Source organism: Passer domesticus, chromosome 6 (genome assembly GCF_036417665.1).
Source record: "Passer domesticus isolate bPasDom1 chromosome 6, bPasDom1.hap1, whole genome shotgun sequence".
In the NCBI taxonomy this organism is placed as follows: Eukaryota; Metazoa; Chordata; class Aves; order Passeriformes; family Passeridae; genus Passer; species Passer domesticus.
The window spans coordinates 58,663,244-58,686,208 of record NC_087479.1 but is presented as its reverse complement, the minus strand read 5'-3'; the positions used below and the strand labels follow the sequence as shown (position 1 = coordinate 58,686,208).

The following is a 22,965-nucleotide window of genomic DNA, read 5'->3' as shown; positions in this document are numbered from 1 at the left end:
AACTTCAGTGCAGCAAACAATGCTGCCCCCCTGCAATGATTTAATAGCTTTTCCTCCAACTTCTGTTCCATCCTAGAATGCACAGTGTAAGGCAGTGTTAGAGGAAGAATGTTTTTAACAAAAGACACAGTTTTAGCTAAGTGTGCTGAAGTTTAAACATCTACCACAGCACCAGCCATCACTACAGCACCTGAACTTGCAATATGGACAAGGTTTTCTTGTGTTTTGTTGTTTTTTTGGGGTTTTTTTAAGTGATCCTGGCCTTCAAAATTCTGTTTGATCTCCCATTTTAACAGCTGAAGCAGATCAAGTTGAAACCCCACCTGAAGAGATGATTAGGAACCCTCAAAATGCACAGCAGCACACCAAAACCAGGACAATATTACTGCCAGTTTAAAAAATGGAAGCAATATTTACCATGCAAAAGCTAAAATCCCTTTAATAAGATGGTAAATTGGAGCAATTCCACACTTTCCAAACTTACTTGGGCACAAACACTTTTCCTAAAACAACTTGTAATTTGCTTTTTTTTTTCTTTCCCACCACTGGAAAGATGCAATCCCTCACTTTGTATCTCTGCAGAGCTGCCAGGTGACCATGTGAGTGATAAATCTATGTGGAAAATACACTCAGGGTCACTGTGCTTCCTCATAAAATGCACAAGTCATGCTGTGATTTTTGGATGTAGTTTTTCCTCACCCAGCTAAGGCATTTGACTAAGCACCAAGTGAGAAGCACCAAGACTGGCTCACACAGAGTTTTTCCTACATATTCATGTCTCTGATAATACAATTTTTTGCTGCTGTTCACATTGCCCTTTCTTCAATATTTTCTGCAGCACTGCCTGTGGTCAAACTGATGCAACTGCAACACGATGAGAGGCAAATTTCAGAAATTACCAATTTACACTATGCATGAGCAACTGAAAAGAGAAGACAACATGGAAACTTCATCAAAATTATAATCAATACTTCACTTCCTTTTGCTTGTGTATCAAAGGCCCCTTTGCAGGATCTAACGGCTGCTTTTGAGTCCTAGTAGTAGCTGCAATACAAAGGAATTAAATTACATCTCCCTAAGAACAGAAGACACTCTGGTCATATTCAATAACTGGTGGGTTATAAGCAATATCCCAGAAAAGCTGAGGTGGACTGAAGTTTTTCTTAATAGACACCTGAATTAATCTAGAGAAACCTCCTCTCTTCTGACAGTACATAGGCACATAGTGTGTGCCTATTTGAAACTAAAATTCAGTATTAAAAAAACCCACCTGTAATATTTTCCTTTAATTTTAATTGGTTTTGCTGTCCAGAATTCAAAACCTTTTGAGAGATGAGCTAAGTTGACAATTTTACACACAAAGGTATGTTTTAATACTTCCCTAATGACATCCAGGGTGTGACAAGGCAGGAGATGTTACAGTGCCAGGGATGAAACTCTGGGTGCATTTTCCATGTGTGGCAGCCTGGAGCAGCACTAAACCCAGAGAATATTTAACAATACCAAGACCTCCACTCACACCAACCACTTGGAAAGGCTGTACGGAGTCACATCCCCGGGTTCCTAGGAAAATTTTCTCTGCCTGTTGCAAGGTGTCCTGAAAATATCCAGCTGCAGAAAGCATTTTTCTGCTGAAAATGACCAGTGCTGCCGGTCTCCACAGAGTCTTCCCCATGCCTAGAAATATTAGGGATTTCATGGGGCACATTCAGGACACTCACCCCAAGGAGTTCCTGCCTTCTACCAAATGAATTTCAAATATCTGTTGCTAATATGTGGTGCAAGGGCTGGTAGAAAGTTCCTATCCATTTCTTAAAGCCACTCACTCAAGAAAGTCTTGCAGGTCTCTTGCAGTAAAGGTGAATTTTCACTGTCTTCAGTGGCTATAGTTGGATGATCCAGAGCAGCCCTGGGATACAGGAAGATGATTACTTTCTCTTTGGCTTCCAGAAAGTGAATCCCATCATCTTCCCAGGAAGTGAGAAAAGTTTAATGCATGGAAACTGCTGACACTTGCAAGGATTTGCAGAGCAGTTGTTTTCTGTTTTAAATAGAAAAAGCCACAGGAAGTCTGCATCCAGCAGGTAAAGAACCAATTTTCAGAGCAATGATGCTTTTGCATATGTATAGCAGCTTTCACCCACAACAGAGCTCAAATTAACAACATGGTTGCTTAGATTTAACACAGATACAATTTTGGGTGTCTTTCAGCAGAAATCTAGGACTAGACTTCTAGATGAATGAGAAAATTTCTGAGAAATTTTTGATGGACACAAGCAGGAAAAATTTTGGTTTTGTGGAATTTCCAAAGCACAGGAATTGCTCCACTACAGTGCTCCACCACCACATGGAAAAGGGTGAGTGGATCATTCTCAACTATTATTTTCAGACAATTGTCATTATGGCCTATCCCTCTGCTCAATAGAATTTGAAAAGAAAGAGGCCTAATTAATTTAAAAGGATGTAATTTAGTAGGATTCGAAGAAGCGTTAACACAGACCAATTTTGATATTGATGCATAAATAAAAAACATGCAGCTTTATGTTGCTCACACTGTATATTTATCACATTTAGTCCCACTAAAACCTTTAGGTTCCTATAGTAACCTTAGCACTCCTGAAGATAATGAGCTACCTTGCCAGGAGCAAACCTCACACGATTTTCTCTGTCATTAAAGAGCGTGGCACCTTCAGCACAGGGTGTACAATCTTTTATTCACAGCATCCCAGGATGGCTGAGGTTGGAAGTGACCTCTGGAGGTCACCTTGGCCAACCCCTGCTCAAGCAGGGCCACCTACATCCAGTTTCCCAGGACCACATCAACTGGCTTTTGAATATCTTCAAGGAGAAAGACTCCACACCCTCTCTAGACAACCTGGGCCAGTGTCTGGCCACCCTCACAGGAAAATATGGCTATTTTTTTATCTTATTTCTAAACAGAGCACCCTGTAATTTGTGCTCATTTCTTCTCCACCTGTCACCAGTCACTGCTGAGTATAGTCAGAAAAGAAACCCTAAAACACATTCACAGGGAATGACAATGCTAGTCAAAAAAAAAAAAAAATAGAGATATTTATGGAGTTTTCATTCTCCTGCAACTCAGTGATTCCTATTTGCTTTGCCTCTGCTTCTCTAAGAAACAGCTCTGAAAGCTCAGCCTGAACTGTGTCTTTCCTTGAGTTACTCTCTCCAAGGTCAATGCAGGGAGTCAAAATAAAGCTACAGAGGTGTGGAGCACACAGGGAGCATGAGGAAAATCTGTTTTCCCATTCAGAGTAAGCTGTCTCTACTGCCAGTTTCATTAGTCTTAAAATCAGGGATTTTGGCAAATTAATCAATCACCGAGCTCCACTGAAGCAGCTATGAATAAGAAAGACTGTCTCCAAAAAAAAAAAAACAAAACCAAAAAAAAAACCCCAAACCAAAAAACCAAACACAAAAACCGCCAAAGCAAAATGAACAATAATCTTTAATTCTTGTATCCCTTTCTTTAAAATGGAGACCCCACCACTCACCCCTACCTGACAAGCACATTGTGAGAAAGAATGATGTGCTCAAACTTTAACATAGTACAGACCTCAAGAAGACAATGTGGGTTGGACTAATTGACCCAAACTGAACACGATTTTCACTGCTTCCTTGGAGAAACTGCTCAAAATGAGGCAGTAATGGGCAGCAATTCTTTAGGCACTCCTCTGCACACGGGAATTCCAGTCCACTGGAATGCCAAGGGTGCCAGCACATCTGCCTTTACCATGGAGGCACCTGATGTATCTGGTATCAGAGATATTTGATATTAAAAAAGCAGGAAACCTGTCACAGGGGAGCCTGCCAAGGTGATGGAGGAAAAGTGCTCTCTACAAGCACATTTCCATCCCAATTAAACCTCCCTAAATAGGCAGGGGGATTTCAAAGCAGCAGATTCACCGCCGAGCTCATGCTGCCCTTCCTGGAAGTTAAGATGATAAATCCCTTCCCACTGCTCTGAAAGTTGCCCAGCATGTTGGAGACATGTGTCAAAGGCAGGAGAGCTCTCCTAATGAGACCTGCTGCCTTTGATGTTTCCTCTGGATAGCAGAGCTGGCACAGAATTAATATTTTAGATGTCTTATGCAAAAAAGTCAAACAGTTTTCACCTCTGATAACCATACATCTTACTTTAAAGGCCTTAACTTCTAAATATTGGGGATGAAAGGTGATTCCTTTATGTCTTTTTTTGCTGTTGAGAAGTAATGCTTCTTTTTTTTTATTAAAAGTGAATAAGGTTTCACATTTTGTACCCTTGGTACACTCAGCCAACCAATGACATGCAGGTTAGAAATCAATACACACAGTTAAGCAGTGTTAATGTAGTGGGCAGCTCATTTCTCAATTAAAAGTGTTTTAAAAGCCACCACATTCATTTTCATGTAGCCATTTGGAAAGGCCTATGGAGAAAATACCTGGAACCTTCAGGACATTAACCAGAGATTCTGCTGAGCCAGACTACTGGGTGCAAAGTTCAATTGAAATGTCTGATTTTAGTGAGCCTAGGCACGGTGTTTGCAGGTCACAGCAAACAGTAAAATGGAAAGAGAGAATTAGGAAAGAGAGAATTAGGCACTGATTTTCAATAATGCTAATCAACTTCCTCAGGATGAACTTGCAAAGGAAAATATTCTGCCTCTTTTGTGCAATTGGTAAGACATCAGAAATTCATAACAAAGAAAAAAGGTTGAATGGACATAAAGTTAATATCCCCAAAGAGTAGGAAAATAATTTCTCCTATTGCTGATATTGCCTCATATTTGCAAGCCTTCCCTTAGCTTTAGGAAAGAACGAGAGCCCCTGAGGTTCTGAGATGATCTCTTTGCTGATCTAACAGGGTCTATGCCTTTGCTCATTCAAAAAATTTCAGAGCTTGAAGAATTCATCAGGTCAGAGTGCACTTCAGAAAAGTCCTAAGCAGGTTCTGGGTATGCATCAATGGAAAGCAAATTCCCAAAATTCAGAAAACACACAACAGAACTCATCTGGGGAAGATTTTCAGAGAGGTTTTCAAAGTACAAAAAATTATTTAGGACTCTGATCCTCCAGTTCCAAAGGCAAATCTCCTTGCCCAGCCACAGAGCCAGAGCCTCTGGAGACACAGCCATGCTGACATGGAATGGCTCAACAGGGAAACAGCATCAGGAGCTCCTGACTTCTGCCCAGCTGTGCCTACAGCACCAAATCACGCCCTGCTCCTGGCTCTGTCCCAGGAACACCACCACTGGCCTGCAGGAGATTTGATATATGGGACATGCTGGATGTGACCTGGTGCTTTACACTGGGATCTCCTGGACACTGTGCCAAAATCCCTGTGCTGCCTGAGGAAATGGAATCTCTTGACGATGATGATGATGACTTTGCACCTTTTGTTCTGCTCCTCTGTAGGCTAGAAGTCTCACAGGAGGTTTTCTTTACTCACTTTTCCTGCGAGGTGGCAAGGACAGTCTCTACAAAACATCCAGGACACTTTTTCCAGTCTCATACCCCATGAGAAGATTTCCACAGCTACAGCCAGACACCAGAAAAACTGAAAATAAGAGGTGGCCTCATGGTTTGTCACGGGTTTTCAACCAGTCTCATCCCACCAGGTCAGTGGTATAGACTAAAATTCCTAAAAGCTCGGTCAGGGACATGATTCTGCCCCTCCTGCCCAGTCACATCTTTGTTTGAAGCTACTGAGGCTCATTCATTCTTGCTGATTTTATCTCATATTTCGACACTACATTCACAGAGTTACACCAAACACGGGAGCTCACTGACACTCTTCAGAGAGTCTGGAAAGTACAGTCAAATGTATAGAAGATTATTATTTTGATTTTCAATGATGAGGTGAATTCTTGAATGTCTAGCTGTCCAGCACTGAGAAGATGAGTATGAAGAGTAGGTTTCAATGTGTGGTGAAGTCTCTGGGAATGTTTTGGGTCATATGTGACAGACCAGCAAAGAGAAAATTGTTCTCCTTCATCATTCTGATGAATATTGTAAGATAAAGCTTCCAGTGTTCTGGGTACCACCTCATTAGGCGTCACTAATTATATAAGAAACCTTGTTCCATTCCCCATCCTGAGCTCCTGCCTCAGTGTCCCACTGCTCCTGCCTACCTAATGAGGTGGAGCAAATGATCCAGAATGCATTTTAATGCCTTCCTGCCCTGCAGAACCAATACACCTCCCAAAAAGCTGCATTTACATTTGACAGATTTCCAGCAATACACAGCACTGCCAAAAAAAAAAAATTAAAAGCACTGTGCTCAACAGAAACTACAATAGATGTTTAATATATAGAGGAACTGGGGATTGACAAGAACACAGGAGTTCCAAATTACGCAGAATTAAAAAAAAAAAATAATCTGTGTTCTCTGGCATCTGGAACAAGAAACTTAAGCATTGCAGCACCAGTGCAGTGCAATCACAACACTGAGGCACTGAGTAATAACAGATTTTAGAACATTTGAGCAGCAGAAAGTAAACATAAGAATGGAAGATATTCCCTGAGTTGTGTCACAACTCTTGCCTTGGATTCTAACCCATTCCATGTCATTAGAAATAGAAATTAAATTTAAAAAAACACCTTTCACTCAGCCCCACATAGAGCCAAATTTTGGCACAATTCCTTGATGGCACAGTTAGAAGAAATTAGTTTGAAATGAGAGTAATTGGGAATTCTTTGAATCACAATATATTTAGTGGGAAATCCCCTCAGCCTGCTTGACCTTTCAGTGCTGTACCAGGAGCCCTGGCCCTCCTCAGTGTGCTTTAGGCAAAAACACACCAAGCTGTAAAACAAAGCTGCCACAGCTCAACTCAAGACCTGCACAGTGAAAACACTGTGATTTTGAGTATACTTTAGAAGGAAAAAAAAATATTACATGATTGTCAGCATACATTTTATCTGCCACTTGCTCCCTGCTTTCAGCCATCCATTGTGATGCACACTATAAATACACAATCTGTTATTTTCCCCCCAAAGATTGTCATTCATTCAGTACACAAACACCTGCTGAAGAAAAATTCAGCCCTAGCAATTAAGGTTTGGCAACAATTTACTCAACTGACAATGGCATTAAGCTCAAAACAAAGCATTTAGCTCAACCTGAAATCCATTAATATTATTGCGTTGTGATGAGCATCAAATAACAGTAGATTTTGAAAAAGCAGCCTGAGACAAAGCTGCACACACAACAGATAACATGCATGAAGTAGAACTGCTTGTCAGAAGAGAGACTTCTTCTGCTGAAACCAGAAACATTCATTTAAGTTTATATTGTCATGGAAAACAGGTGCAAGGCTAAAAAATCAAGGGACTGCAGTCAACAAAATTTAAACTCTTCTAATCTGTAGCCTCTAATCATGCCAGCCTGTACAGGAGAGTGAAGAACACTCACTTAAATTTGAAATATCTCTCCCCAGTTTTCAAGAGTTTCTTTTGTCAACCTTTGCCTTGTTTGGTTGATAGGACCTAAAAGATTTCCTGAATCTGTTGTGGCAGATTAACCCCAGGCAGCAGCCAAGCCCCAGGCAGCTCCAGTGGCATCAGCAGAGAGAAGGTGAAGGGAAAAGCTACAAAACTCGTGGGTTGAGATAAGGACAGATTAATAGGGAAAGCAAAAGCCACACACACAGAAGGAAAGGGAAAAAATGGAATTAATTCCTGCTTCCCATGGGCAGGCGGAGTTCATCCTTCTCCAGGAGAGCAGGGCCCCATCACAGGGAACGGTGGCTTGGGAAGGCAAATGGCACCACCCCAAATGTTCCCCTTTTCCTCCTTCTTCCCCCCACTTTCCATGACACCGCATGGTCTGGAAAGTGCCTTTGGTCAGTGGGGTCACCTGTCCTGGCTGTGTCCCCTCCCACCCTGCCAGGCACCCCAGCTCCCTCAGCAGCAGAGCTCACAAAAGGCAGAGAAGGCCTTGGCTCTGTGCAACAACAACAACAACAACAACATGCATTATCAACCCTGTGTTCAGCACAAATCCAAACACAGCCCCACACCAGCCACTGCGAAGAAAATTAACTCTACCCCAGCCCAAACCAGCACAGCACCCCCCTCCACTGCAGGGGTGCACCAGTAAATGATGGAATAGTCCATAAAAGAAGCCCTAACTCCTGACCCGTGTTAAAAGGTTGCTCATTTCCTTCACAGCTTCTGTCACTTATTGAGCAGAAAGCAACCCTGTGGGGAAAACACCTAAAAAGCTCTTGGATCCCCCTTTTTAATTTCATTTTTACATCCATTCTTGCACATCCTCTCAAGGTTTAAGATTATTCAGACAATAATCTGACTTTTTGCAGTCCTAAGACAAGGTTAAAACATGGGTTTAAAACCCTGAACTGCTTTTTTGTCATAGCAGGATCTTCTTTCAAAGGAAGAAAAATATCTGAAATCTAGTGAACTAAAGAGAAAAACATTATTTTATTTCTGTGAAAACAGTCATTAGTGGGATTCTCCATGGGATCAGTTCTGGGGATGATGCTTCTTAACATCTTCATAAATTGCCCAGCCAGCACATTTTGGAAGGTACTTTGGCTGGGAACAAAGTGGTTTTCTGCTATACTCTCTGAAAAAGAAAAAAAATTATAAAAAAAAAAAAAAAAAAAAAAAAAAAAAAAAAAGGAAAAAAAAAGAGAGGAGGAAAATAAAGGAAAAAAGAGACTAAATGGGTGATGAGAGATTTAGAATAAGGAAGCTCTGACATAAGAAAAGCTCTAGTTATTCAAGCACACCTCTGCATTACAAAATTTCCAACACTTCTAAGATCCAAAATCTCTTATCATTATTACACCATTTGGTGTAAATTTTTTTAGCAAAAAGTTGAAAACACCACCCATACCTAAATTTTCAGTTTTAACTGGCAGCCACATTTTATCATAAATCAATTTCAAAAACATTGATTTTAGTTTTGTCTAAAACTTGTTTTAATTGTTAGTGAGTGCACTTAACTCATGATAAATCACATTTAAACCCAACTAAGTTTTCCACTAACTAAATTAATTTAAAATTCTACTGTTCACAAAAGTGGAACAATTCTGAATTTCTGTCACATAATCTGGTGCCTAAATCTGATAAAACCTAATGGAAAGCAACTCCTAAGTGACTTTGAACCTTTGGCAACTTTCTCTGAGATCCCAGCTGCCCTTCCAATATGTGCACTCTGGACCAAGACTGGGAAAATGTGCTTGCATGGGCACACACCTTTGTAGCCTGCTGAAAACCTGTTAAATGCAGGATTTAATCCGAGTTGTACCTTGGAAACTCCTGGCCTGTAGGTAAGAATAGCTTTCAGAAAATTGCCCAGAGCAGTTTTTATCAAGCCCCTTGCTCAAAGAAGTTGTTCTCTCAGTTTGCCTGGCTGCAGATAAGGACAAGGTCACACTCTTTACTCCTCAAATGCTTTTTTCAGCCTCTTGGCTGTGACACAGCACTTGTCACGTTAGTTTTGGGTTACAGCCTAGTTATTTTCTCCTGCATCAGAGCATCAGGCTCCTCTTCCTTCTCACTGCATCCTTTACAGCAAATCCTCACCACAGCAGACACAAAGTGCCTGCCACACAGCATAGCCAGCTTCAGCAAACACACAATAATTCCTCTAATAGCAGCCAAACAAAAGGATTTTGTCTATATGTCTCTTAATGAAGCCAGCTCTCAGTATTTTCACACAAGATCACCAACGCCAGTTTAAATAGAGAATATAAGTTATACATTCATATAAATATCAGTGTGTGATTAAGATTTACCTGAAGGGGATATGTGAGTGCCTCTCAGTTTCTGCCAGTTTATTTTTGTCATGGTTGCAGCCCCTTTGGAAGCTCTCAAGGCCACACAATTATCTACCTCCACTGGCTCCCATTCCCTCAACATCCTCCCAATATTTCGGGTTAGCAGACACTCCTGAGGCACCCCAAATATCCTCAGCCTAAACATTCCTGTCTGCTGCTGCAGCTGCTCATCACCTGCACCTGTCTGAACCAAGCACAGAGCAGCAGCCAGCAGGGCTAATGGTGCTGGGGGATGAGCACAAAAGAGCACAGCCTCACTGCAGCTGGGGCAGCACTCAGACACCTCACAAGTGCCTCCAGGTAACACAAAAGTGGCAATTAATTGTTATTTCAATAGCAAGGCTGCTTTCTTGGTCGTGGAAAGTGTGGGCTTGCACAGAGTGCAACAATTTTCCAGTCTAAATCTGATTTTTCAAAGTACAGCTCCTGCAGAGATCGAGCATTGAGCTACAGGGCCTTTAACAGGTTGTGTAATGATCAAAGCTTAAAAAAAAACCCCAAAACCCAAAACTTCTTTGCCATTTTGAGAAACCTCTTGAAAATACAGGAACCTTCCTCTTATCACTCAGATGAAATTGAGACTTCCTAAAATTATCCTGCAGCAAAAAAAAAAAAAACCCAAAAAAAAAAACCAGCAGAAACAAAACCAAACCCCAAAGAGGAAAAAATATATTATTCCTTTACAAGCAAAAGGATAATTTACATGTCAGTGGCCTGGTTCCTGTCCTTGCCATGCCATTTTCCTAGCTCACATGCCTTAGGTGTCAGATTGCATGGGGTCTTCTTTTTCTCTTCTACCCACAAAATCTGCTCCAAATATACCTTTTTTGATAACTTCTTCACCCCCACCCCCCATAAGTGGAATATCCCCAAGAAAATATCTGGTTTCAATTTTTCAATATTTCTGAAAAGAATAAATGTCATGGAAAAGAGTAATTTCTGAGCAGTTCTGGCAATGTGGAATATAAAAAGAAATAAATAGACTGAGAACTTTATTACAGAGTCTGTGTGAAACACAGAGAGAATTTCTGCCATGCTAGATTGGAGTTTACAGGCACACAATAGCTAAAGATGTGTTTAAATCATATGGAAAAGGACAAAAAATAAACTGATGCCTTAAAAAAAATTATTCTATTTCAACTTGTTTCTAAAAAGGAAGAAAACCATGCAGAAGCATGAGGCCTTTTAGGTCACGATATAGGTAAATTATTTGATTCAGATTAATCTGTGGTGTGAAGAGTGCATCAACCTGGCTCATGATTTGAACATCAGTAAAAGTAATGTAAAACCAGAGCTTTCAGCACCTCATCTTTTTAATAATCCCTCGAGTCCTTTTTGGACTCTAAGATTTTCTCCAGGACCTGGTTGTGTGTGAGAGAATTACCTGACCAGCCCTGATCACAAGATGCTTCTTCCAGAAAAACACTTGGCAATGTACAGTTCTCACAACAGCCACACTTGCTCTTTGGTTACATCTGTACCAATAAATAAAAATTTAAATTAATAAAAATATAATGAAAAATTAAAATAAAAATACATATAAAACATTAATATAAATAAATATATTATATTGTATTATATATAACGCATATAAATATACTTTATATATAAATCTTTTGAAATAAAAACAAAATAAATTTAAAAAATATTCTGAGCAGTTCTCTGTCCCTGGGGCCAAATCCTATGGAATTTTCCACACAGAAATCAGTAAATCTCCAGCACTGAGCTGGCCTCATCTGCCAGCGGGGGATGCTCCACAAAACTCTCAAACTAGAGCCAGGAATTCTCCAGGAGGACAGGTTAGGGATCAAGAGAACATTTAACAGTGCCTTTTGACAGCTATGTTTGTGTGCCTGCAAACTGCCACTGTTAAATTTACTGAATTAAAGCCATACAGGCAGCTTTTGCTTATTTTTTGAATAATTTGAAATGCCAGGTGAACGTGTTAGTGCCACAGCTGGCTGGGTTACACCCCTGTAGGAATGTTGCATTTTCCACTGGATGGATTTCTGTGGCTCAGCCTTACTGCTGGGTAAAACTTAAACCAATGCACTTTTTCAAAACCACAGATTTACATCAATAAGACAAAGCTGCAATAATAGCAACACAGATAAAAATTACTTACATCAGAGAGTGACTCAGCTTCTCAAATGGCTCCTAGGGTAGGACAAACCTCTTCCACAACATAGCCCTGACTGTGGTGGGGGTTAATCCTGCTTGGTGCTGACAGACCCCTGGTGGCACCTTCAGCATCCTTGTCCCATCATATCCCACAGTCAATCCACATTTCATAAATCCTCCCCAAAATTCCCCCCAAAAAGCATTTCCTTTGCAATAAAGAAGGCACAAATGAGAGTTAACAGGAAGAAACTCTTGTTTACACCCAAAATATTTGGCCATGCTGGTGGTGCAGCGCTGGGGAACTCCCCCCTTCTGCTGTCCCTGATGTTCTGCTTACACTGACAAGAGAGGAGTTGCTCTAACTTCCCCTGAAACTTCTTTCCATCCTTTTCCATTCGTTGCCTTGAATTATTTTGAAATGTGCTCTGAGCTACAGGAAACATAAATTCCTTTTCCCAGGAGAATGCTGAGAGGTTGCAGAGCTGTCACTTATTTCCCACGATTCAATAATTGTTTGTTTAGTCTAGGGGGAAGAAGATTTTTATAACACTTTGGTTTAAAGAAGGGTGATTCCTTATTACAGCAGTGGCTAGATCACAGCTTATTGTACTTCTTATCACCTCCTTTGATAAAAGAAAAGAGCTTATTTTAGAATAAACTGTCAGTGGCATTGAGCAGAACCGGGATCGCTGCTCCAGGGTTTGCAGAGACTCTGGAGATCAGCAGGAATATTTGTCATTGTCACAAGCTGCTATTAATGCAGTGCTTCATTTGAGAATTTCAACTCCCAAAGGACAAAAGACACTTGTCAGCTCCCCGAGGAGGGGAAGGCTGCAGGCTGGTGTCTGTCCTGCATTTAGCACTTCACAGCTTCTCTGGGGATGCTCAGAACAGGAGCCAGCAAAACCAGCAACAACCATCAAAAAACAAAACACAAACAAAACAAAATCAAAATCTTCAAGTTGCACTTTGTGGTGCGAAGAGAACAAACTTTGCTGCAGCACTGGAGGCACACCTGCTCAAAATATTAGCTGAGATTTGGGCCTGAGCTTCACTCACAAACCCACCCTGCAGGATGGGAGAGCCTCGGTGGTGTCTCCTTGTGCATGGAGATCTGTTCCTACAGGAGCAAGAACTGAGCCCACGTACAAAACCCAGCCCCAGTGGCAGGAAAAAAATGTAGGAAAAGTTCTCTGCAGGGGAGGAATTTAACAGCTGCGAGGATTGCTGCACTCTTGCTGCTTTAATCACTGCCAGAGCTGCTCTGCCCAGCCCACAAAAGAGAAATCCTCATTACCTATTCAAGAGTCATTTTCTTCTATCAACAGATTTCTTGGGGTGCATATTGATAGTTTTATTTGCCCCTGGTGGAGAAGACAGGATGTTTGAATGTCCAGAAAAGGTATTCTATCCACTTGCCTTCTTGCAATAGTTAACAAAATGGAAATTTGAATAATTACCAGTGCAGGCATCTCCACTCTTCTTTACCAACAGGATTTTCAGACCTGGGAAAAGGTTTATGACCTGTAAGGCAAGAGATGGATGAATCTAACCACTGGCTGAATTTAAAAAGGTAATCACTTGCAAAATCTTCACAGATTAAAAAAATAGTTCTTATGCTTTTATTTTTTTAATTGATAATACATTTATTTATTCACTTGATGCATCATTAACACACTGCTTCATCACCTGAACATTCAAGTGCACAAGAAGCAGCAGTGCCTCATAACCATTGCAAAAAAAAGCCAATGTTACTCTGAAAAATAAACGGGCTTTGACTTTTATTGAATTATAAAATCTCTTTCTTCTGTTTTTTTTTTTTGTTTTGTTTTGTTTTCCTCTTTTGAAATCATACCAGAAACACATTTATCTAACTTTGGAAGCCAATAGACTTAGTTTGCACGAGGGAAAAATCTGTGTAAGGGTTGTTATTCTTCCTCAGAAGAAAATGGAAACAAATAATATGGTTTCAGACCAATTTACAGTTGATAGGAGTATTGGAATTCCTTGTATATCCTCCCGTGAGTTACACAGCCTTGGAGCAAATTACATCGTGTTCAGCACAGTCTCAGACTGGGAATTACAAACAATACAACAGTCTCCAGCCATCAGGCGCATAATGCTAAATATAATTTGCACTAGATTACTTGTTTCTAAAATTATATCACTGTTACCTAAAGAGTGATGCATGGAATTTTTTTTTTTCATTTTCTTACTTTTATAGAGCCTTACAAAAGACAAATAAATGTTTCACTGAGGAAAACACGTATCTGTAAAATGGTGAAGAGTAATTGTCTTCATCAGTATCTTTTCCTATTTTTGTTATTTCCAGCTATAAACAAAATATCTAAATATTTAAGCATGATATGTCAGCTGCATTGCCTGACCAGGTGTTTTCTGGGCAGCTCCCTGAAAGAAAAATTTTTCTTTTTCTTTTCTATGGGCTACCAGTTTGGAATAGCATTCACATGTTTTGAGAGACACCTTACAAAATAAAATCAATGTTTGCAGGAAGTAGATAGAGCCCAACTTGCAAGTGACTGACAAGTCTTGTTCTGTATTTGGTCTTCAACTTAGAGGCTAAAAACATAAGGAATAACTTTTTACAGAGAGTTATTTACTTTTTACTAATGGTTAAGAACTTATTAATGTATTTACTTCCACAATCAGGAATAAATTAACAAAAAAAGAAAAAGGGACACTTTTTGCCAGTCATGAGTGCAATAGTGTTAGAATTTTCAGTATCCAGAGGAAGTTATTTTCAGCCAGCAAATATTTCCCACCAGGTTCCCTGCATCTGTTGCAAGTAATGAGGACCTAGAAAACATGTCAGGGATTGCAGCCCAGAACTGGCACTCTGCTTGCACCTGCTATGATGCTGGGAACAGACAGAAAACATCTTCAAGATATCTTTTTTTTTTTTTCAGATGTGACTGACAAGTTTAATTTATTTGATATACTTCTTAGTTATGGGAGCAGCAATAATGCAACAGAAGGATGGTGCAGAGTTGCTGTGGCAACAAAGAACTCAAAGTCAGGGCATGAGGCATGAAGGGCCTGGGTACAGAGAGAGAATTCTCCCTTGGCATGGGAGAAGTTTTACAGCAAAAGGCAAATTGTAGAAATATAACACAGCACTCGCCCCTGACACTGGTAATATCCAGAATATATTAGTCTGAACAAGTCCTTTACAAGTCCCAGTTTGTGCACACTGATAGCAGCCAGCAACTCATGGCAAACACAGGAGTTAAATCTGTAAATCTATATGATAAATCTAAATCTGTGTGATAAACCAGGACATCAGTATCCACCCCCGTGTTCTGCTGTTTGAAACAATGAAACCTAGAGGAAAACAGATCTCCCCTTTTCCCTGTTGTCCCTCTGGCCACCACATTGCACAGGTGAAGGTGTGAGTGCACCCTATATTCTCCCTAAGGCTGTCACACACAGTTCTCAATGCTCCCATTTCCAAAGCAAGTGATTTTCAGGACAGATGGATGCAACAGCTTCCATTTTCATTAGCTTCATAATCACTGGAAAGTGCCAGAAAAACATACTGTATTTTGAGCAAGAAAATTTTCATGGGCAATATTTTTTGGCCCCGCTGGAAGTATTTCCTTGTAGCAGGCACTGCCTTTGCTCCCTTCACTGGGAAATCAAACGTTAACCAGAAATGCTAAGCTGTGCATACTAATGCCTGAGAAATAATTGAAATACAGAACAGTTACAACAGTATAAACTGCAAGGGATCCAGCCATCTGGAAATATTGAAATCCCTCCATGTTCCAGGGGTTTGAGTATTTCTGTGGTGCTGCGTGGCTGCGCAGGAGGGAGCCAGACATCCCCAGGGTGCACATCCCACCTGGGCTTCCCGAGGCAGCCCAGACAGCAGCACCTCACAGGGGAAAAATGCCTCAGAGAAAGAAAAGGACTGACTTTTTCCAACCACCAGAGTGAGGCCAATCACTGGAAAAGGATGAGAGGAAATGTTACATCAGGTGGCAGCCAGCTGATGGGGCCCTTTGTAGGCCAGATGGGAAGGGAAAAAGTTTTAATTCAACACTTCTTCTTGAGTCCCATTGTGTCTGGTTGCACCTGCAGCTTGCAACTGAAAGAAGCTCCTTTTTTTTTTACAGTTTATGTCTTCTTTGGAGCTTTGTAATCATTTAGGCACAGCATAAAGGAAATTATCCCAACTGTGACTTACAATGTAATTATTTGTGCTGCAGAATTTGCTTCCATTATAAAACATCTGCCCTGCTTTTTTCAGCATGAATGTACCTTTGCTTTATACAGGTTATGCAACACTAAAGTTTAAGAGATCTTCTGCTCACTTTGTACATGGCTTTATGATGAGCAGTAATAATAAAATAATTATATTTCCTCCACAGATCTTTTTGCCAGGACTGAAATTGGATCAATACTGTAAACTTCAGCCTGCTGCATCTCTCAATTTAACCACCTCAACAAGGTGCATTAATCACTCCATGGCCATATTGATAGCATCAGGCATCCTTGAAATACCTCTTGGTATTTAGCCACTCCAGTTGTGGAGGGCTGTGGAGCTCATTCTATAGCAACCATGGCTGTCACATTCATATTTTCTGAAAAATCCCTTCACCCAGGATTTTTCTCCTGGGAAGCTGAGAAGCATCAGAGAAAAAGGAAAACAATTTTCTCATGTGCTTCTCCTGTGTTTTGCTCATGTGGAATGTGTTTGGAGATTGTTCACCCACAGGTGATTGTTCCACTGCATTCTGCTGGGAGTTGTTTTGACTCAATGGCCAGCTGGGGCCAAGCTGTGTTGGGACTCTGGAGAGAGTCACCAGTTTCATTATTATCTTTTTAGCCTTCTGTAAGTATCCTTTCTGCATTCTTTAGTACAGTATAGTTTAGTATTCTTTAATATAATATAGTATCCTAAAATAATAAATTAGCCTTCTGAGAACATGGAGTCAGATTCATCACTCCTCCCTTCATCAGGCACCCCACAAATAAAATACCATGGCAAAAGTGGCTCTGCCAGGAGTCCCCCAAGCACAACTCACTAAAATCCAATAACTCTATAGGCTCTACACTATTTATTTCTTATACTCGTGTCCATTCCAGGGCTCTGTAGCAGTTTTACACCATTGAGCTGACTCTATTTGTTCCTCTGTTTTCATTAAAAGCACAGAGAAAAAAAAAATAGAACCATAAACATTTGCAGTCAAACTTTATTTAGAAGAGAACTTGTTAAAAATTAAACTTTATGGCAACTGTTGGAAAGGCCCAATTGTGTTAAGACTGAAACACTTGTTAACAAAGCAATTTATAAAGGAATAAAGATGCTTTCTAATTACAGGTAAAACTACAAGGCAAATATCTGGATTTATGTCAACACAACCACTCTACACTTTTCAGTGTTCCATAATATCTTGGTCTTTATGTACTGGATTTATAAATCCAGTCTTTATGTACTGGATTTATTCGCTACAATGAAACAAATGTTAAGACACCTCTTTTGTTTCAGTTGGTAGTAACTAATGGCTCTTCTTGGTAAATCTTTCCTTTGGAGCTTCAGTCAAATTTTAAGATAGTTTTTATTTGAGGTGTGTAATTATCTGTCAAAGTACCTATTATTTTTTTCAAAATTTGAGTGAGAATTTACCTGTAAAACAGCTTTAAAGAAACATTTCATCTACTAGCTTTAGTAAAGTTCCTTTGATCACATAGTTTAAGTGAAAAATAATTTTTTTTTTTTAAAAATGCTTCTACTTAATTAAATCAAGTTCAATATTAAACTACATTTAAGTTAAATTTCCATTTGCATGCACACAATTGGACAAATTCCATGTAAATAAAATTAAGGGAAAAAAAGTTACCCAATGAACACACAAAAATGAAGGCTCTGAATAAATGCACACAAAGCTGCAGAGCTCAGAATTCTCCCAAAGAACAGCACAACTCTGAGCTGGAAAGAGACTTAAAAATTCTGTGCATTCTTTACTCAGGGGGAAAGAAAGGATGAAGCACAAAGTTTAACCAAGAGTTCCAACAAACTTTTTAGAGTTTTTTGGCACCCACACTCCGTGTTTGGGCTTGCAGAGCAAGACTTGAAGCCTCTGGCCCAGAGTGTCCCTGCACAAAAAATTAAATGTGCAGAAAGCTCCTTTTTTCTTACTGCAGCGCAGGAAGCCTGGGAAGGTATAATTTTCTCCTTTCATTTGGCTCTGACTATGACTTAAATTTTAAGTTTTGTTTCTTTACATTATCAGTAAGAAAGAAAAGGTTGTAGGGGAGAAGCGTCCTAAAAGTTTTATTCTGATTCTTATTACTCTTGCTTTTAGTTACTATTAATAAGCCTTTCTTTATATCCTTTTAAAATTTTAAACCTGCTTTGCTTTCTCCTAATCCTATCTCAAAACAAGAAATAAGTGAGTAAATCCTGGTAACTGCACTGATGATTAACCAACACTAAACCCATCACACTAATTGGTACATTAGCCAAAACCACTACACAAAATTAGTGTTTCCACCCCGTTTCAAACTCAAACCTCCACAGGCTGAAATGCTTTCTGGAGCCCAGGACACTCCTGGCTGTGCTGCATTTTCTCCTCACTGCAAAGCTTTGGCTGCAGACAAACAGGCGGGGGGTGGTTCCTTTGAAAAGATGTGGTATTTTCCTGAAAATAAAATAAAATAAAAGAGGGGTGGAGGGGAGACACATCCTGCGAGGCTGTGGAAAACCTGCCTTTATAGAATGCTTAAAATACAGCCAAGCTGGGACTGAAAACGTTGCTGTTCCACCTCCTGCTCCTGGGGAAGCACCACGGCTCCCAGGAAAGCGAGCTGAAGTTGAAAGATAAACAAATTCCATCCTGCCAAGAGAAACCTGCAGCATCCTGTCCAGCCTTGGCAGCTCCTCCAGCTGCCCAGAGAAGAGGTGAGCACAGAGTCCAGCTGCTGCTAGGGGAGGGATCTGGTCACGATTCCACCACCTCGCTCCACGCTCCTGTGAGCCAAAATTGGCTCTAGAGCTGAAGCACCTGCAATATCCTTTCCTCTGCACCACTTGCTTGGCCTGGAAATTAAAAAGAAGCCATTGATGGCAATTTATGTGCACAAGGGTGGCTGTGAGTGGAGCTTGAACACGCTAAATTGCAAGCAACAGTTCTGTGACAGCTTAACAGAATGTAATCACCAAATTTGAAAAGCAAGATTGGGTAAAACAACAAAAGGACAAAGTCCCCACCCTTCTCACAAAGTTTTTTTTTATAAGCTTTCCAACAAAATCTCTGACTGGGGATGGGATCTTCAAAGTTCCTAAGACACTGTGGCCATTTCTGCACAAGGACACGTGCATCAAAACCAAATCTCTGTGCTTGAGTTTAATGCAAAATCTGTACAAAAGCCTAACGTGCATCTCATTTCCATACCAAATCAAATGCCACTTTCATGAGAATTACATGCACTCAAATGGACAAAAGACCGGATTTCTCTTTGTGTTAAAAGATTCCTTTGTACCAGTAAACATAGAATCCATTTTTCATACAGGCTCTTTCTGCAGAATGTCCATATCATCATATTTTCAGCTTGTACATACTTCCCAGTTGCTAGTGCTCCAAAACCCCCATTATCTTAGGAAGGGGGTTTCCCCTTCTTACCTTCAATTGCAATTTGAAAATATGTCTTGTCCATTTTCTTATCTTTTCAGCTTTAAATCAATTTTAGCAGCTTGAGAGAAATGTGGATACTCAGTGCAAAGATGAAGGCATTGGTAAAAGGCTGAATAAAACATGCTGGAGCCAGCCAAATACCTGGAGAGGGGGAGGAAAAGGAAGGAGGCCAAAATCAGAAAGGAAAAGGGACAGATGTGCACCTGCATTGCACACACAGCTCAGGTAAAGGTAAAAAACATGCTATATATAATATATATATTATAAAACATATATAATGGCTATTTTATCCTAAACAGAAATATGGTAGGTGGCATTCAATGGACAAATCCCTTTTCCAGGAGCAGTGCTAATCCCTAAAATCTCAGGCATCTGAGACACTCCACACGTCCCTATTAAGCTACAACAGCAGAACAAACTGAGTCTTTTTAATGTTGTATGAATAAACTAATTTATATTGCTGATTCTCTCCTCCACTGACTCATGTTCCCGCACATTACTTGTTGTTCTTCAACCTTATGATTCTCAGATGGCAAATTAAGGGTGAGAAGATTCCTCACATTTGACTACAGTTCATCTCACTTTCCTGCTCAGTTCATAAAAGCAAGAGAGAAAGAGACATTTCACCTACCACCTCTTATTCCTTTTAAAATGACAAATGAATCAGACTGAAATGCATTTTGGAATACCATACAGAAGAGCTTGCTTTTGCCAGCAGCACCTGAGTGAGATGGAAATTATCCACAGCAAACCCATTCTTATCTGAGCTTTGGTATTACCCACTTGACACCACTAGTCAGTAGTCGATTTGAGCAAAATAAACCTTATTTTTCCACAATCTTTAGGTTAAAAAAATAAATATCTGAAGGTAAAAATCTTCTCTGTGGGGGTCCTTTCTACTCCTACAGCAAGCAGGCAGTATGCATTTCATTTGGTTTAAAAGAGGCTTCACCCACCTGCTCCCCTCTGCCTTTATTTCCAACTTTCCTCCCTTACCTGCCGTGATTGCAATTGGTGCCATAAACCAGCTCAGCAAAGAACTTGCACAGGGGAATTTATTGCCAGAGGCAACAACAATAGGCACTTCCCAGCCCCACAAGTGAAACTAATCACATTAACCCCAATAATTACAGCTGACAAGGAGCACAGCTGTGAGCCAAATTGATCTCGCAGGGGTGCCCACGATGGCATTGTCCCAGCCGGCACCTCGCAGAGCTGGGCAGGCAGGGGGGACCATAAGTGGGAAGTCACTTTGCATCCAAGTTGGCATGGCAAGGATAAAATACTGTCTCCTGAGGAATGTTTGCATAAATTGAAGGGGAAGCAAACCCCCAGCAAAAACCCCAGTCCGTCAGGGAAGGGCCTGCCCAGCAATAAACAGCATTAAGCTCTTTTTCCATATCTCTGGTGAGAATCTTGTTCAAAAGTGTTGTGTCTGACACAGAGGCCTCCATTTCATCGCTTTCCACAGAGGCTGGAAGATGTGCTGCCTGCAGATGTGCTGTCTGCAGCCTGGACACAGCTGAGCAGAGCACATTTCCACAGCACTCCAGATACTGATTTGGGAAACACCTTCGTGTCCTGCAGAACTGATTTCCCACAGGCTAAAGCCCCTCAGGAAGCTAAAGCATGGCACAGCCTGGAATGAGAGGGTGGATCTGCACTAATATTTAACTCGAGTGAGGAACGGGCACTCGAAACAAACCTGCTGATGGTCTCTGCTCCCAGTGCTCCCATTTGCTTTGGAGAGCACAGGGTCTGAACCCCTGGGTATGAACAGAGTAATAACACATTTTCCAAGCCTCCCATACTAAGGGCTGTGGTTTGTTGTTTGTTGCTATTACTCTTTGAACTTTTCACTTACGTGAACTCAGAAATACTAAAAATCACCTGTGAAGGAACTATGTAACATATTCAATTGAACAAAAGGTCCTGTTCGGGTCAGTATTGCAATGAATTCTATTTTATTTTGTTTTAGACCTTCTTTAAAAGGCACCAAAAGTGCAATGGTGGGTAGAAAACCAAACAATGAAGGAACAGAGTCTGCAGAAGTAATTCATTTATAATCTTGGAACAGCAGGTCATAACAACATTTTCAGCAGATTACAATGTATATCTTTGTTATACATTTAAAATGCTCCTTTATCAAGGCAAGCAGCTAGTTCAGCTGAAATTTTGCAGCACACTTATCAATAAATCATAATACAGAGTTCCTAAACAGACCATTCCAAGGATGACCATTTTCAGCGTTTAAATAATCCCTACAGGAGATGGCTGGGTTTAAAGGACACAGATTTTTTTGTCTTCAGGAAGAGAAGGGAGACCAAAAAATGCAGTCAGGACAGAGGCAGATTGTCAGTAGGAAGCTCTGGAGGCAGAGGGGACAACTCAGGAACTGACAGAAAGATGAGATAAAGCATTAGACATTTTGAGCAAGGACAGAAGGATGCAAACATGCTTTTGCAGGGCAAGAAAGGTCTATTTTTACCCTGCTTTTTCCACGCTGGAAGATTCCATGATGGAAAAGAAAATAACGCCGTAACAGAAAACGATCATGACCCCCACAACGAGCCTGACCTCTGCTAGAGAATGTGCCAGTGTGATGAGGGAAATGAGGAATCTTAATGAGTTAAGGGGAAAGCCAGTCATCCTCATGCACTGGGCTCCCCCCAGGAGATCAGCCTGAAAGCAGCATTCACTGCATTTTGCAACTTTATTTGTATTCATCCTGGTTTGTGTTTGAAACAGAAAGCAGGACTGTTCAGACAGAGACACAATCTAGCTGTGAATTTCTTTTTTCCCCCTCACATTTTCCCCTGAATAAATCAAAATGTACCTGCAAATCCTGGCATCTGTAGGACAATTTTGGGGCAGAAGGGTCTGAGGAGCCTGGGCAGAAGGCTGGGGATGGGGAGGTGGCCACCAGCTGTGGCTTGCAGGAGGAAGACAAGGGACAGGCAGCTCAGAACATCAGCTTGTCATCCGAGACACAGCTGTGACCCTCAGACCCATATCTGTGCTGCAGAAAACTCCTGGCAATCTGGTGCCTCCATTTCCTGATAACCTGGGGAATGAGGTCAGACTGTGCTAGAACAGGATCTTCCTTTCTGACTCAAATCACACCACACAGAGCCAAATGTAAAAATGATGTCTGTGGCACTACATTAAACAGTCCTTTTCCCTTTCCCTGGCTTGACCTGGTTCTTATCCATCCTGCTGTGGGCAGCTGTTGATGCCTTGTGAAATGACGTTTAGTTTTTCTATTTCTCACATTCTGTGCTGCTTTAGTGTGTGGGTCTGGGCTTCACATGAGGGCATGGTGAGCTCTGTGCACAGAGCAGGGACACAAAACAATTCCTGCTCCAGCTGGGCACCAAGGA

The 22,965-nt window shown here is 40.8% G+C and overlaps 2 long non-coding RNA genes across 27 annotated transcripts in view; both read right to left on the bottom strand.

Annotated features, from left to right (window-relative positions):
• LOC135303880 (uncharacterized) overlaps nt 1-20,676 on the bottom strand; it is a 184,871-nt gene extending 164,195 nt beyond the window's left edge. For 24 of the 26 annotated variants that reach the window (XR_010365281.1, XR_010365289.1, XR_010365264.1 and 21 more), the window contains exons 1-5: nt 20,542-20,676; nt 19,574-19,726; nt 13,388-13,451; nt 11,932-13,291; nt 11,191-11,281 (exon numbers count right to left, since the gene is read on the bottom strand). This is a non-coding gene — a long non-coding RNA (uncharacterized LOC135303880). Of the gene's footprint in view, nt 1-11,190; nt 11,282-11,931; nt 13,292-13,387; nt 13,452-18,463; nt 18,593-19,573; nt 19,727-20,541 lie in introns of all 26 variants that reach the window. The other 2 variants (XR_010365274.1, XR_010365271.1) reach the window with 2 other exon arrangements.
• On the bottom strand, nt 8,424-10,003 carry LOC135303881 (uncharacterized). The gene is made up of 2 exons (XR_010365290.1): nt 9,765-10,003; nt 8,424-8,587 (listed from the first exon to the last, which is right to left on the bottom strand). It is a non-coding gene; the product is annotated as an uncharacterized LOC135303881 (long non-coding RNA).
• Nucleotides 20,677-22,965: the final 2,289 nt, after the last annotated feature.